The 16,484-nt window shown below is 39.6% G+C and overlaps 1 pseudogene; it reads right to left on the reverse strand.

The window, feature by feature from the left end:
• Positions 1–603: 603 nt before the first annotated feature.
• LOC108491675 lies at positions 604–1,125 on the reverse strand (annotated as a pseudogene).
• Positions 1,126–16,484: the final 15,359 nt, after the last annotated feature.

Consider the following 16,484-nt stretch of genomic DNA (forward strand, 5'->3'; position numbering starts at 1 on the left):
GCATTCCAGCAGTGTGCTTGTTCTGGTGCTTTGCAAGATCAGAGTGAAGTTTAAGTGGACACAATTCTTAGGTGGTCTTAGGACACATTTGGTAGAAATTAAAGACTGTCTGGATTAGTCTTCCTGCTGGGAGTATATATTAGTGTTATTATATGTTACAAAGAGCATAATATCACATTATTTTATTCAAGTCAAGGAAGAATAGACAATTTGAGGATAAAATTATAAACAGATTATGAGCAATTCTCTAAGCAAAAGAAACAAAGTAACTGCTGAGGTTAACAGGATGTTGGCGTTCTCTTCTCATTGTTTTGTACTGTATTATTAGAAATCCTGAGCTGAACAAAAATCTTTACACGTCAACTCATCAAAAAATGGATTTGGCCAAAAAGAATTTAATTCCACATCAATGAAGCTTTAGAGGCAAGATTTATTTAGGGCAGTGCCTTCATACAAGTCCATAGAACATCTAGCTTACTCTAAAAAATGACAAGACAGCTCCCCCTCAGTGAGACCCTGGCCTAATATATCAGCTTTACCTATATAGCAAGAATAGCAATAAACATGGAAGCTTTCAGTTTGTGGCACTGACTGACCAATGATCTACAAAGGGCTTCCTTCAAAACTACAACTAAGAAGCCACCTAGCTTTTCAGCAATATAAGTCCGATTGAGGTGTTCTGGCTCATTTGCTTGATATTCATGCTTTATACTTTGGAATTTCTTTTTGATGGCATCCTTCAAGCTTGCATAGATCATTTTACTTTTTCAGAGTTGCTAGTTCTAGTGTCCTCCCCCACCCACACTCAAAACATCAACTCTTCCTTTCTAGACTCCTTGGTTTCAAAGCTTGCATCATACAAAGCATAAGGACAATCTTTTTCAAGAAATGTTCCCACAAAATGCTTGAAAGGATCAGTTATGGTAAGACCAACATCTCCAACCAAGATCTTTTTGCCTTCTTCAACAATTATGTACTTTTTGTCTGCACTGAGACAGAAAAAAAAAAAAAAAAGAAGAAGCCGTCTTTCTTTTCTTCATTTTTTTCTGCTGTAGAGCATTTCCAAACTTTCATGTCATAAAAAATGCAACATACTTCATCAGCAGCTTGCACTCCTGAGGCCATGTTCACTACTACAGACTAGGGGACAAGGAGTGAGACTGGCAGCACCAAGTCTAAGTAGCGTCCATGGCAGTTGGACCCAGAGAGCTGACACCACACTGCAAACCTATCCAAACTGATTTCTTATACAATATGTGACCATCTGCCCAGGGGTGGTACCACTCACAGTAGGCTGGGCCCTCCCACATCACTCAACAATCAAGAAATGCCTCACAGACATGGCCACAGGCCAGTCCAATGGAGGAAATTCCCCAATTGAGGCTCCCTCAACCCAGGTGTGTCAAAACGACAACTGAAGATATCCAGCACAGTTGACCTCTTGTCAACTTGACACACAAACACATAACTATTAAACCACAACCTTTCCATTTCTTGTCCCCAAGATATGATATTAACACTATCAGAACATAAGACAATACAACCCTAAAAGTCCCACAGTCATTAAAAAATACAAACACTCATAAATTCATGGTCTCTTTAAAAGTCTCTTTAACTGTGGGTTCTTATAAAGTCTAAAACAGGAATTGCCTTGTTTCGAAAGGGAAGAACTGGGCACACCTAAGCAAAACCTAAGCAAAGTAACTCAAGGTTGGACATCTGGGATTCACTCACCATCTTCTGGGCTCCAAAGGGTTTTGGCAGCTCTACTTCTCTGACTCTGCCATCCACAGCTCACACAGCTTAACTCTCAGGCACAGGTCAGCTCCATTCCACATCTGTTGCTGCCCTTGGTGGTCAGCCCATGGTCCTGGCATCTTTAAAATGCTGGATTCTCCACCGAAAATGAGGTTGCGCCTTCACCAATGGCCTCTTCTTGCCTATCTGGGTGCCACACCTCAGATTCTCTCCATGACCCCTTCAGTCCTGGGGGTCTTCACAGCAACTGAGGCTTTACCTTCACTAGTGGCCTTTCCTGGCCTCTCAGGGTACCAAGTCTCAGCTGCTCTCTGTGACCCCTTCACACTTTCAACACCAGAACCATGCAGGAGACTCTTATACATTACCAAGGCCTGCTTCCAGCTTGAGATGGAGACTGGGGCCCCTTTCTAGATCACAGCTTCTGTACACTGACCCTGAGGAAATGTTTCCAAGAATATTTTGCCACAGGGATGCTGGTCTCTTGTTACTGACAGCTGATTTTTCAGCCCCAGCTAACCAGCAGCAACTGTTCCAGTAAAATAACAGTTTCACTTCTTAATCACAGCTGATTCTTCAGCCCCAGCTCACTGGAACCCACAGATTCTTAATTCAAGATATCACACAAACAGGCCTGAGAGTCTCTGCTTCCCTTTGAAGCTTCACAAGTCAGGCCTCAATTGTTCTGAACTTTCAGCAGAACTCTTCCAAGCTCCACAGCAACAAACTGTAAGCACTCAATGGGTTTTCCAGCCCAAAGTTCCAAAAGCTTCCATTTCCTTCATCTGTTCAGCAATCTAGCTCATCCTTCGCAACAGGACAATCGGGTTTTCCCTTTTATTTGCCACATTCAAATGAATTTGTTTCCTAACCCAAAGGGACTACTGGCTCAGTTTCTTAAAATACACTGGCTCAGTTTCTTAAAATACACTTACGTCCTCCTGATGGGTTTACGCATGTGTGATAGGTTTCAGTCTGTCACATCATCTCACTTTTTTTTTTCACACTTCAAATATGTTACTTGGTTTTCTTCTGGCATAAAATGTTACTGCCAAAAATTATGATAATCTAGTTCTTTTCACCCAAACTCATTGGCTTTGTTTATATAGCTGCCCAGAGATACTTTATTTTTCTTTCTTTAGACTCATAGTTTTAGAGGAATGTGTCCTGATGCTGGTAAGTTCTGATTAATTACTCACACTTGTTGTCTCTCCCCTCCTCCTAGACTTCTTCTTCCCCTCAGGGTTCCCTTTTTTACTTTCTTGTCACACACATACACACACACACACACACACACACACACACACATACACACATGCGTGTAGATTCTGCTTATGATAGAAAATATGTGATACTGTGTTTCTGAGTCTGGCTTTTTTCTTTAACACAGTTCCATACATTTACCTGCAAATGTCCTAATTTTATTCTCTACAATTGAATAACATTTCATTATATATATATATATATATCCTATTTTCTTTACCCATTAATCTGTTGATGGTGTTGATAGATGGTTCTCTATCTTGCCTATTGTGAATAGAGCAGCAATAAACATGGGTGTGCAAGTATCTCTGTGGTGAACTGACTTAAACTCCTTAGGGCACGGTATAGCTGGATCATATGATAGTTCTAGTTTCAGTTTTTTGAGGAACCTCCCTGCTGGTTTCCATAGTGATTATACCAGTTTACAGAGTCCAGCAATAAATGTTCCTCTTTCTATACATCCTCTTCAGCATTTGTTGTCCTTTGTTTTCTTTATCATAGCAATTCTGATTGGGGTAAGGGAGAATCTTAAAGCAGTTTTAATTTGCATTTCCCCGATAGCTAAGGATGTGGAACACTTTTCTAGTATTTACCGACCCTTTGTATGTCTTCCTTTAAGGACTATCCAATTTGTTAGCCCATTTATTAACTGAATGATTCAGGGAGTTTGGGGTATTTACTTTTTTAAAATTTCTTTCTAGATTCTAGAAACTGTATACATCCCCAGTCAGATGTATAGTTGTCAAAAATATTCTCTCATTCTGTACACCATCTCTTCACTGTGCTTATGGTTTCTTTTGCTGTACAGGAGGAGGGCAGGTGACACCACTGTTTTCTCAGACCTTTTAATATCTAGGCCTCCCATTGGAATTGCTACTCACTTTGAGGGTAAGTATTCCCTCCTCAGTTATCCCTCTGGAAACAGCCTCACACACATGCTTAGAGATGTATCTCCTAGGTAATTCAAATCCCATCAGGTTGACAATCAAGACCAACCATCATAAGTTCCTTCAGCTTGTATTTTGTGAAAGAGTTTGAGAAACACTGGTCTTACCTCTTGAAGGGTTTGATAGATTGAATCCATCTGGACTTTTCTTCATGGGTGATTTTTTTTTTTTTACTACTGCTTCAACCTCATTGCTTGTTATGTTCTAAGTTGCTTATATTCTTTTGATTTTGTAGGTCATATTGGTTTATAAATTTGTGTATTTCTTCTAGATTTACCAGGGCCTTTTCTTTTGGCCCTGATCATCTGGATTTCATTGGAATATGCTGTAATAGCCCCACTTCCCATCTCTAATTTAATTAATTTGTATCTTTTCTTTTTCTTTTAATTCAGCTGGTGATTTATTAATCTTGTTGATTCTATGCACTGTCATTTTTTCTCCATTTCATTAGCTTCTGCCATGATCTTTGCTATTTTTTGCCATCTGCTGCTTTGCATTCACTTATTTTTGTTCTTGGAACATCTTGAAGCATATCATTAGTCTTATTTAAAGTCTCTGCTTTTTCAATGTTTGTCACGCCATCTCCAATGAAGCCCGCGTGAGATCCTCCGTGGGTTGAGGCTGGAACTTCAAGGAAGGTTGCCTCTTGGAATTGGCTGTGCTAAAAACATGCAGTATACTTGGCATGCTTTTACTTGCTATTATCTTTCTGCCTGTCACTGTATCATGGACTTTCAGGGGCCCAGAAAGCACCTGGTGTCCTTGGCACCGCTGTCACTGCCTTTATTAATATCTTTATATTATCCTAGTATACAGGAAAAGTTCTCAGGAACTCAATCACAAAAGACAATTTTTCCTTCAGACGCATCACTATTAATGAAAGCTATTTTAAATGCAACAAGAAGTAGTCAAGCAGAATTAATGCTGGAAAGTCCAGGGAATAACAGAATTTTAGAAGAGAGACATAGATGAGTAAATATAGATAGAAGAAGGGTTTCTTGGTATTCATTACAATTCATGGATAAATTGGCAAGATTAAGACCACCTTGGTGTCTTTTGATAATAGATCAACAAGAGAGCATTAAAAGGCAACTACAGACAGTAGTTAAAGATTGGAAATATAGCTGGGAAAGATGGCTTCATAAGTCCCTAACATGAAATGATTTTTTAGGATCTAAGGGGTTAAAGAATGACTTGGAAGCCCGGTGGCCCACTACAAATAAGCAAGGAATGTTATCAAATAGTTAAAAATGAAATATCATGCACAGTTGATATTGAAAGTACTTGGTGGTTTAAGGTCGTTTTGACCTGAAAAACACAAAACTAAGCAGAGTTCTGAGTACGTAATAAAAACTGGTAGTAGAAACCATAGTATCATAAAGCAGGAGTTTGCTGACTAGTACCAGGTTGATAAGATAGAGAAATGTGTTTTGGCTATATATGAAGGTTGGAAAAATTGTTTTACTTTTACTGAAAATCTTAGAAGGTGACTAATTACAGAACAGTCATGCTGATGATGAACTTTCGCAATCTTTGCTGTATATATTTCAAACCTTGCAGCTGCAAAAATACACTCAGACTTTCATCAAGCTCCTTTGTGTCTGTTTGTCATTCGCCGACTCCTTGTCCACCCTCTCGACGACCCTGTTCCCATCGGACTGAACTGCCCCGGTCTGGGCTGGTCCGTTGCAAATGTTAGCACTCAAACCTATAAACTCTCCTCTTAGAACTACCTTAGTTATGTCCCCAAAGTTCAGGTAATTTGTGATTTTGTTTTCACATGATTCTAGGAATTTTTAATTCCTTAAGGAATTTCTTCACTAATCATTCAAGAGTGTATTGTTCAACATCAAAATATCTGTGTGGTTTCTGTAGCTGTTTTCCCTTGCTGGTGATTGTTGATCTTATTCTACTATAATACACGAAATCTTTCAATTCATATTTGTTAAGTCTTACTTTATGACATAGAATGTAGTTGATTTTATAGAAGATTCTATGGGATGCATTCTGTGTCTGACAGAAGGACTATTCTGTAGATACTTCCAAGTCTATTTGATCAGTGAGGTAGCTTATCACTGAGGTTTCTTTGTTTTTAGATTGGATGGCCTATCTAGACATGAGAGTGGAGCATTGAGATCAATCACCATTATTGTATCAGAACATAGCTGACATTTTTGAACATTAGTGTTTGTTCCATAAAATTGGGATCCCAATTTCTGATATATATTGTTCTATCTTCTTGATGAATGTTTTTCCTTTATTATTATGTACTGGCATTCTTTATCTCTTCTAATTTTGGTTTGAAGTCTATTTATTAGATATCAGAATAGCTATACCAGCTTGTCTGAGGTTTCCATTTGCCTGAGACTGACTTCTGTGCCTCGATTCTCATCTATAGATGTCTGCCAGTGAGGTATGTTTACAGATAATTGAACCTGCCAGTTTGGGTCTCTTTATTGGTGAATTGATGCCAGTTATGTTTAAAGTTATTATTAAGAGATATTTAATAATACTTTACATTTTGCTGGTTGTTTTCCTAATTGGTTGAATTATTGTTTGTTCCTTCCTTTCTGTCCTATTAGTATTGGGTAGTCAATGTTTTACCATGCTGGACTTGACAGATTTCTTGCTAGCTCTCTTTTGTTCATCAGTTCCTTTCATAAGATTTATTCTTTCCCATGCTCTCATGATTGAGACTTGTAAAGCAACCCTGTATCTTCTGCAGTTCTGACTTGGAAGAAATAACTGCCTTAGTCTGTGCTTGTCTTCATGTCTTTATTTCTCCATCAACTTGAAAAGATGACTTTGCTGAGGATTGTGATCTTAGTTGGCAGTTATTTACTTGTAAACCCTGAAATATATTGGATCACCCATTTCCAGTTTTTAGGTTTGCTGATGAGAAATCTGATGTTATTCTGATGTGACTGCCTAAGCTGGTCTCTTTCCTTTATAGCTTTTACTATTGCCTGGCTTTTTCTTGTTGGTTTTGTGTGTGTGTGTGTGTGTGTGTGTGTGTGTGTGTGTGTGTGTTCGACATTGACTATACTATTTCATGGAAAGGATTGTCTCTGTCATATATATTTTGGATTATAAACGCCTCTTGTGTTTGGATGTCTATTTCTTTTTCTAGATTGGAGGGCTGGAGCCATAACTCAGTAAATGACTGCTTGTTCAACATGCACAAGGCCCAGGTTGAGTATATTGCCTGCATGTATGTGAGTGCACCCGTGTCGTGCAATGCCGTAGAGGTCAGAAGAGGGCTTCGAATTCCCCTGGAACTGGAGTTAAGGATGGTTTGTAGCCGCCATGTGGGTGCTGGGAATCGAACCCAGGTCCTCTGCAAGAGCAGTCAGTGCTCTTAACCGCTGAGCCATCTCTCCAGGCCCTGCTATAATTTCTTTTACAATCTCTCTGTTTGCTTTTTTGTTCTTCAAAATCTCAAGGTCCTTGCTGACTTTTTCTCCCATGCTGCTGACTTTGTTTTCTATGCTCTTGACTTCCCCTCTCCAGCTCCTGGATTGGATTCATCTGCTTGTTTGCATCCTCTTTGAGGACAGTAATCATTTTTACTGGTAAACTTTTGAAATCTTAGGCAGCCATCCTTTTTTCCATTTTAACATCTGAATTCAGTAGTTGAGTTGTGATCTTTTGGAGGACTCATGATCCATTGCTTTTTCTTGTTTCTTGTGTTTCTGTGCTGTGATTTTCCTATTTGTCTGCTTGTACATCTCTTCTGGTTTTATTTGGGGAATCTTTATTTAGAGGGCCTGCCTAGCAAGCACAAGGCCCTGGGTTCTGTCCTCAGCTCTGAAAAAGAAAAGAAAAGAAATATGCATAAACAAATTAGACTAATATATAAAGGAGAATAAAAAACAAAAACATAAACGTTTTCTGGGGCTGAAAAGATGGCTCGGCAGTTAAGAACACATATTGCTCTTACTAAGGACCTGAGTTCAGTTCCCAACACCCACATTGGACAACTTACAACCACCTGTAAATCCAGCTCCAGGGGATCCAACATCTCTCTCACACATACACACAACTGAAAGTGATAAAATATTTTTTAAAAAACCATTAAAGAGCCAGGCAAGGTGGCACATGCCTTTAGTCCCAGCATGTGGGAAGTAGAGGCAGGAATATCTCCTGGAGGGACACAGCTGTAGATGCAAAGTAGTCCACTGAGCTTTGGAGTTTTCAGACTATGGTGAGAATTGGAAGCTAGGTGGCTCTAGAGGTGGTCCACCTATTGACCTTAGGCTCAGAGCTACTGAACTCCAAGTTAATTTTCTGTCGATGAGGTCTGCTTCTAGCCACAGAGGTTTGGGCTATATTTACCTGCTCATGCACCTACCTGCCTGAGCCCAGCTGGCTGCCACCTGGATGTCTTGGCTTGTCAGCCTCCAGCCCTCTTGTTCTCCACAACTGCTTCTAGGGCTAGGCTTCTGTCTCTCCCCCTGCCAGGAAATGACATGGATGGAGCTGAGTTTAGCCCGGCTGTTTTCCCTACATCACCCTTCTTTTGCCCCACGCTTATTCTCAGTCTTAGGACTACCTCTGTGACTTTCTGAAGCTCTGCCTCTCTTTTTCTTTGGCGTAGTCTGCTCTTTCTTCTTCTGACTCTTCTCTGTCATGTCACACAGATAGCTTCTCATCCACCATCCTAACTGTAAGAAGGATGCTCTTTTGAATTACAGCTTGTAGCATTTGTTCTGGTTCCTTATCCTACACATCTCACACCTCTCCTCAATTCCAGGGATAATCTATTTTCTGTATACTGTATCTCATTTGTCTATATTAAATATTTGATATTTTCTTAACTGTTTTCCCCCCTTTTATTACTTCCTTATTTTTATTATTTTCAACTTCCTTAAGGCATCATTAACAAAGTTTAGCCTTGGAATCCTTTTCATTTTTCATTTCAGATGTGATTTTTTCTCGTTTCTAATTCTGAAACACTTTTCTGTCTCAAATCATGTTCTTTGGATCTTTGTACTCCTTTTGAAATAGTTTTGATCTTCTTAGTGGGCTTGTCTCTACAGTGTGTTTTGTCAGCTATAGGAATGTTTTCTTCTTATCCCCTTTCATTACAAATACTTGCTGTCCTTTGTGTGTATGTGGTGTACGCATGTCTGTGTGTTTATGCATTTGTGTAGGTGTTGGTATATGTGTGTGCATGTGAGCATGTGGAGGCCAGATGTTGAAGTCAGGTGTCTTCTCCTCTCACTTTCTGCCTTATTTTTGAGTGAGGGTCTCTCACGAACCTGGAGCTTGCCAATTTGGCTAGTCCAGCTGGCTAGCAAGTCCCAAGGATCCACCTATCTTTACAGTGCCCTAGTGCTGAGTTTATAGATGCAAACCACTGTGCTTGGCTTTTCAGGTGGGTGATGGGGGTTGAACTCAGGTCCCCAAGCTTGTGCAGCAGGCACTCTACTGACTGAGCCATCTCCTCAGCACACTCATTGCAACCATTTCCTATGGAACTTGACTTCCATACTTTCTTGGAGTTTTTAAAAATGAAATTTGTTTTCTTTATCTTTTTGAAGTAGTTTGAGGGCAGGTTTTATAAGCCCTATTTTTATCTGATTATCTCTTGCCTTTGTCTCTGTCACCTTCTCAATTGTTTCCAGGCCCAGGAGATTGTCCTCAGTGTGGATCCCTTTCCTGGAAGGAAGCCTAGTAGGCTAGTTCTCAGAGTTCCTTCACTTCTATTACTCAGCCTCCCCTCTCTCCCCCATACTGTATCATGAGCTCCTTACTCTCACATGCTTTCAAAGAAAGGAAATATCCCTTTCTGTTGCAGCTGCTGTCCTCCACTGCCTCACTGAGTCTTCTGGCGAACACCTTGGGCTACTGGGCATTCTCTGGATGCCTCACTGATTCTTTCAGCTGATAATTCAATCATTCTAGGGCAGTGAGTGGTTTATTGGTGTCATTTGCTCTATTTTGAAAACTTTGGGTGTGTTGTTGCTTCCTTTGGGTGTTTTTTTGTTTTGTTTTGTTTTCTACCTGTTGGGTCTGGTTCAATATGTAGTTATTTTGTCAGTTTTATATGGGGGCTGAAAAACGGTGGCTGCTGTTATCTTCCCAGAATTCTCTTTTATGAAAGATTTTTTAATTGCTTAAGAGTTATCTTGAAAAGCACACACCCAGTCAAATGGCATAGCTTCATAGACCTCAAGTTTAACTATCACTGCCACCAACCTGCTTTTGTTTGCAGTATTATCATAGCCCTCAGCTCCTCTCCCAGCTTCTCCACGCTGTACCACTGCAGCAGCTGAAGGAGTGTTTTAAAATGAAAGTCACAGCATGCCACTGCTCAGCCCAGCTCAGCATCCAGTTTTCTGGCACTACTTGATCTGGCCAGATGTTTCCCTCAGACCTCCTCTTCCATTGGATTGGGCTGTTTCAGGTGTCCTGACATCAACACCCTGCAGGCTCTTGCCTCAGGGCATTTGTACAGCTAACCTCTGCCTCAAAAGCTCTTCCTCCTGGTTTTCACCTGGCTTGCTCCCTCAGTGATAGTTGGTTGTTGGTGTTATTGCAACAGTGTTTTCTTTTTCATACAGTATTATCTACTCAGTAAGACCTTCCCTGTTGTATGGAAGCATGCAATGAAGACCAGGAAACAAGATAACTCCAAAGGGGACAGTAGTTTATTTGAGAGCAAACAGACTACTGGGTTACCTCTCAGGGAGCAGGTAAACGGGAACTAGCAGGGGAAGGCCGTTAGGTGCTTGGGTAACTTTCCATGACATAGGCTGGATAGTTTAGCTCAGGATTGGATGGTCTCCCAGTAAGCAGAGGGACTTTCCTGGGGCTAAGCCCAGATCCACCACTTTAGAAAATTGGGAGTTGTGCTACCATTTTAGGAGTCTGCCAGGAACCTAACATTCCAGCCTTTTATTGATGATAAGGGGCAACAGTGGTCTTTCTTTACCTACTTACTGCTAGACAGGGACCTCAGCAAAGAGGAGTTGTCTCAAGAGGCTGGGACATCTGTCTGAAGTACGGGGTCAGGTGGGCAGGCAGTTGTGGGAAACCTGAGGGTATTCAGGTAAGAGGATCTGGCTCACTGACCATTGGGTCATCTCATTGATTCTGTCCTGAAAAAATTTAAAAGAAATGGAATAATCATCATTATGAAGAAGATGGATATCAGCGGGTCAAGGAGGGGAGAAGAAGTAACAGCAAGAGTAGTTAGGTACAAATTCTTGGCAGGTAACCAGAAGTCCTAACAGGGTAAATTTTCAAATCAGAATTTCTTGATGAGGGCTTCTAAAAGCACCCATCTATTGGGTTTCTCTTCATTTTTATTTTGGCTGCTATGGTTGAACTCAGGATTTGCTTTTCAGGCACTTTGATAGTTGTTGGAGTGACTAGAATCACAGTGTGAGCTCCCTAACAAATGGCCTCTAGACAGGGAGAAAGAAGAAATTTAGTCATCATTCAATTTTTAGATAAGAACAATAGTAGGTTTTTCCTTTTGGCTGCAGGTAGGGACTTCAGAGTTGATTAGGTCAGGATTTGAAGCCTTATACCTGAGCAGCATTTTCTTATTAAGATTAGAATCATTAATGAAAAATTGTCTAAATAGCATCTTATATGAACTTAAGTCAATGTCTGGGAAGTGCAATCCTTTGAACTCTTTAAGAAATAATACCAATCATTTTACTCTTTGGTTATACTTTCCTGTTGGGTATTTAAGGCCATACAGTTGGCCCAAATAAACCAACTTATTTTCACTCTTAAGGTCGGTTGAGGACCTGCTCCTCAGGGGTTATATGGGCTTGGGAGGATCCTCTGGCTCTTTTTCTTTTACCAGTTCCATCTATGTGAGGATAAGTCAAAGGTCCTACTTGACTATGCCTTCACTTGGAAGCATGGAGGAAACTTTACTCATGTTGACCCTCCTTTTGGTAGACTGGACACTGGTTCAAGTCCATCTGGTGGTGTCTCCAGGGCCTCTCTGAACAAGAGGACAGGTGATTTGCCATAGTTATAGGACATTTCGAGAGATGCTCCATAGTTCCCTGGAACTTAGTTGACCTTGGAGGACAAGAGACTAAAAATTGTCCCTTTAAATCTCCCTGATCAGATTCAGTATGGTTATTAAACACCCAAGACAGTTAAGTTACACCAATCTGGTACTTTAAATTATCATGTAAAATGTAGATAAAGCTTGGGCAAAAACCAAATGTTCTCAGAAAAACCTTGACTAGACATATTATTTTGTTCCTTGAGCTAGTTGTATGTATCCATCTATTGTGAGAATTCTCTTCCTGGGGACACTAAGCATTGTTTATCCACTCTCTAAGGTTCTAGTGTCAAACCAATGTTTGATTACATTAAAATTCACCCTGGGGAACCAATGAATTTACTGAATGTACTTACAGAGATGAGTGAGGGATTACTGAGGTATATGGGTGACCTGAGAGTACTTGTACTGGAGAGCCTTTACCCAGCATAGATGTTGACTTTTTATAACCTCATAGGTCAAGCCCTCTTTTCCTAGCCCTTCCCAAGATTATATACTATAGTCCTTTCCAAATTCAGGAGACCATTTGTAACTAGGGCAGAATTACATACAGTTGTCTGGGAAAAATAGCTGGATACTCAGGGGGTCCAATGGCCCTGCTTACCCTTCCTTTAATGAAGGAACACAACCATCAACAACCCCAATTATGATGATCTTTTGCAAGCAGGCACACTGAAGTCATGAAGATGGCAGTTATTTGGCTCAGAAGAGTAATGTGTAGCATCATCTTATTAAAAGAACATGGAATCCAAATTGTACACATAAGATAATGTAATGAATTAATATTACCCATGTACATACTGTGCTTTATAAGTTCCCAGGTAAACCCTATAGAAAACACAAAAGTGTTAAAAATATTTTTTAATTCATACAATTCGGAGAATGGTCTATCAAAGCCTTGCTTCAGGTTTCAAAGGAGTGCAAACACTAAGTAGAGAGAAGCAACTGGTACATAGCAAAACATTACCAAATTGAAGTTCACAACCTCTAGCATAATCACTTAAGGAAAACTGTGCTATAACCCTGCTTAGACCTTCAATAAACTTTCTTAATAACATTCACAAACAAATTTACCATTTGTTTGAGAAATATATATATATATATATATATATATATATAGAGAGAGAGAGAGGAGGGAGATGAGAGAGGGGGGGGGACTTATAATTAATTTATATATTTGAGTAATAGGAATCATGTTGTAGGTAAGGATTAAAGAGATAACATTTTGACCTAAAAAAATATTTCTGTGTTAATTTGACAGTTTTAGTTTGTTTGAGACTTTACTTATAAGTCAGTATGATACCAAGTAAATTCAGGAAGCATAAACTCATGTTGACTGTATATAGTTATCTAATTATATATAAGATAGAGTTTAGTAACTAAGATTTTATAATTATGCTTTGTTGAGAATACAGTTTTTGTTATTTTTAAACCAAAACATCTTTGCAGCAGACAAACAAAATGGATACCTTAAAACACCTTAAAAGCAAACTAAAATGAAAAAACAGTATTTAACAAATATGATTTTTACACAACTGACTTAGATGCTGTTTTGTATAAGCAATTAGCATTTAAAAGGTTTGTGAAACATTTAATAGCCCTAGAGATATTATTTAATAGATTTAAAAATAATTAAGGTACCCAAGTTTATAAGGCATTTGAATGTAACATCAAAATATTTATATTTATAAATTTTTACATGTGTATTTTAATTAGGCATGCCAAAAATAAAACCAATAATTCTTGTGCACAATAAAAGAATGCAAAAGGAGAAAAAAACTAAAGTGGTCACAGTGCAAATATTGTCTTGACACAAACAATACATGAAAACAATGATCATGGACACACATAACACAATTACATGAAGTTTAAGTGCACCAATGAGTAGAAGGCAGGAAGCTTATATCTCTATTAATATGTCAAAAGACTTAGTTGCCTAAAAGAGAGGGTTGTTTACCATGTAGGTTTAAGGTAATATATCTTTCCCTTTTTAAGAGTTAAAATACCTGAAGGGTGTTATAAACAAAACCCAAGATATAAAAACTCTATCAATACCTCTCAAATAATACTTAGACCAAGCAAAAGCAATTTGGCAAGGAAGACTTTACTTTTGCATAAACTGGTCAGTCAGACCAGTTTAAAAGAATCTGCTTAAAGAGAGAAGAGCTCAGTTGCCTTAGAACATCAGGTTTAGGGATACACCAGGGTCCTCCCTTAAAAGTCTTACAAGGTGTAGTGGAATTAAAAGATTAGAATTTCTTGTCATAAACCAAGTACTAAGTTTTACAGGTTTTGAAAGAGAAGACTAATATTTAATGTTTCTTACAGAGGGAGATGCCTTTGTGGAACCCTCCTCCTTGGCCCCCTCCCCTGGACTCCCTAGACCCCTGCCCCTATTTAGGACTAATTGCTCTTTTTGCTTCTGTAAATCGCTTGGCTTGCGGGAACCAGAGGGACAAACTGCACCGTCTCCATTTTGACTGCTGATTCCTCCATTTTGGTGATGTCTCATGGCCAGAGACTAGGCAAGTCCGGGCATGTCCAGGGGGCCCAGGCAGGTTTGAGGCCTTATAAGGAATAAACAGGGTCCTCTAGCCCTGAAGATAACAGTCAGCACATTCCACAAACCTGAGGGCAGCACCCACCAATAAGAGGCCTCCAAGGCTGTAACCAATCAATTCAAAAGTATGTTGGCACGCACGGGCTCTTTGGACCAATCAAAATATAACTCTGTCATTCCCCTCCTCCCTTTGTCTGAAACCTATGAAAAGCTCCCTCCCCCTGCAATCAGGGCTCTCAGACGAACCTACCACGTTAGTTTGGTCTGAGAGTCCGAGCTTAAGCCCAAATAAAGACTCTTTGTTCTTGCATGCTCTCTGGACTCCGTGGTAATTCTTGGGGATCCATTCTCTGGGCACAACACCTTTACATATGAAATGCAGCAGAGTTTCCCTTGTCTAAATTATTAGCATAACATAAATCAAAGGACGGTAAAGGAAACATTAAGAGTTCAGGTTAAGAATAAATAAAATATAAATAGTATAAATAGTATTCAAAATAATCCCATTTAGAAACAGGTTAAAATAATGTTAAAAATTTAAACTCCCATTGTGGAGGTCTGATATTATCTCCTTAGTCTGATATAAAAATGTGTTGACCTAAAGTCCAGAGTTATACAGATCTGTTCATAGATATATGTGCAGCTAAATGTGGACAACAATTGTATTTTTTTTAAATAAATATTTTTAACAAAATGAAAAAAAAATGTGTTGACCTTGTTACAAGACAACAGAAACTATTGGAATCTCTTGTTTTTCTATGAGTTGATCAAGAATCCAAGATGAAAATAAAACAAAAATTGCAAGAGGATTAGGACATAGGATTGAATGTCTGCAGTCCAGGGAATTCCCAGGCTTTCATGATTCCTTAGAGTTCAGTAGAACTGGTAAATTCCTGGGTATCACCATTTTGAATTATGCTGGGTGATTGATTTAAGATGGTGGCTAGATCACACAAGTTACTACCATTTTGAAAATGTGACTGCCCAAGATGGCAAACAAGCCATGTGACTGTCCCCATATTGATGATGTCATCAACCAAGATGGAGACCAGGTCACATGGTTGCCTCCTCCTTGGTGAGGTCACCAGCCATGATGGCAACCAAGTCACATAGCTACCTTCCTTAGTGAGTTCAACTCCATGATAAAATAAGCCCTTAATCCACCAGGATACAAACCCTGTGGGATTCACATATCTCATAGGTTAAATGTGAGTAGCAGCCCTTTTTACTTTCAGGAAGCACCCAGTTATGGCATATTGCTATAGAAAGAGAAATTACCCTCAGATATGTAGCCCCTAATAGGAAAGCAAAGCAAAAGAATTCATGGTCTCAAACCACAGAAGGAAGTCCATGTCTCTCACCAGCCATTGCAACTATGCCATTGCTGGAAAAGAAACACGTGAAGGCAGCAGATTGAAAAAAAAAGGGGGGGGGAAACTATGTCCCGTGTACACATCCTTGGTCTGTTGCTTTGAGAGCACACGTCTCACCAGAACATGGAGTGTGACTCTCCTTGTTCACTGGGACCACATGGCCTAAACACTGCTTGGTGCACAACAGAGACTGAGGTCCAAATTCCAGGCCCCTCGTACTGTTCTCCTTTCAGCCACCCAGGGAGAGAACCATGGTGGAGGAAAAAAAAACAAAACCCAAAGCCTGAGGAAAGGTTCAGGAAAGAAATGGCTTTTACCCGCCCCCCCCCTTTTTTTTTCTTTTGTCTGAGAGGCAAGCATTTTGCAGTCTAAAATGCCCTGAGGCAAGATGATGAAGTCACCAGCTTAGAAGCCAAATTGAGCACACCTGTAGAAATTCCATATGGCCATCAAATAAATAAGTTATTAGAATTTTGGGGTCCTTAGTGGTCGCCAAGATGGTACGGAGAGAAAGAGCATTCCCCAGAAGGTTCTCATTCTCATTTATA

Source organism: Nannospalax galili, unplaced genomic scaffold (assembly GCF_000622305.1).
Source record: "Nannospalax galili isolate Female #2095 unplaced genomic scaffold, S.galili_v1.0 scaffold685, whole genome shotgun sequence".
Lineage (NCBI taxonomy): Eukaryota > Metazoa > Chordata > Mammalia > Rodentia > Spalacidae > Nannospalax > Nannospalax galili.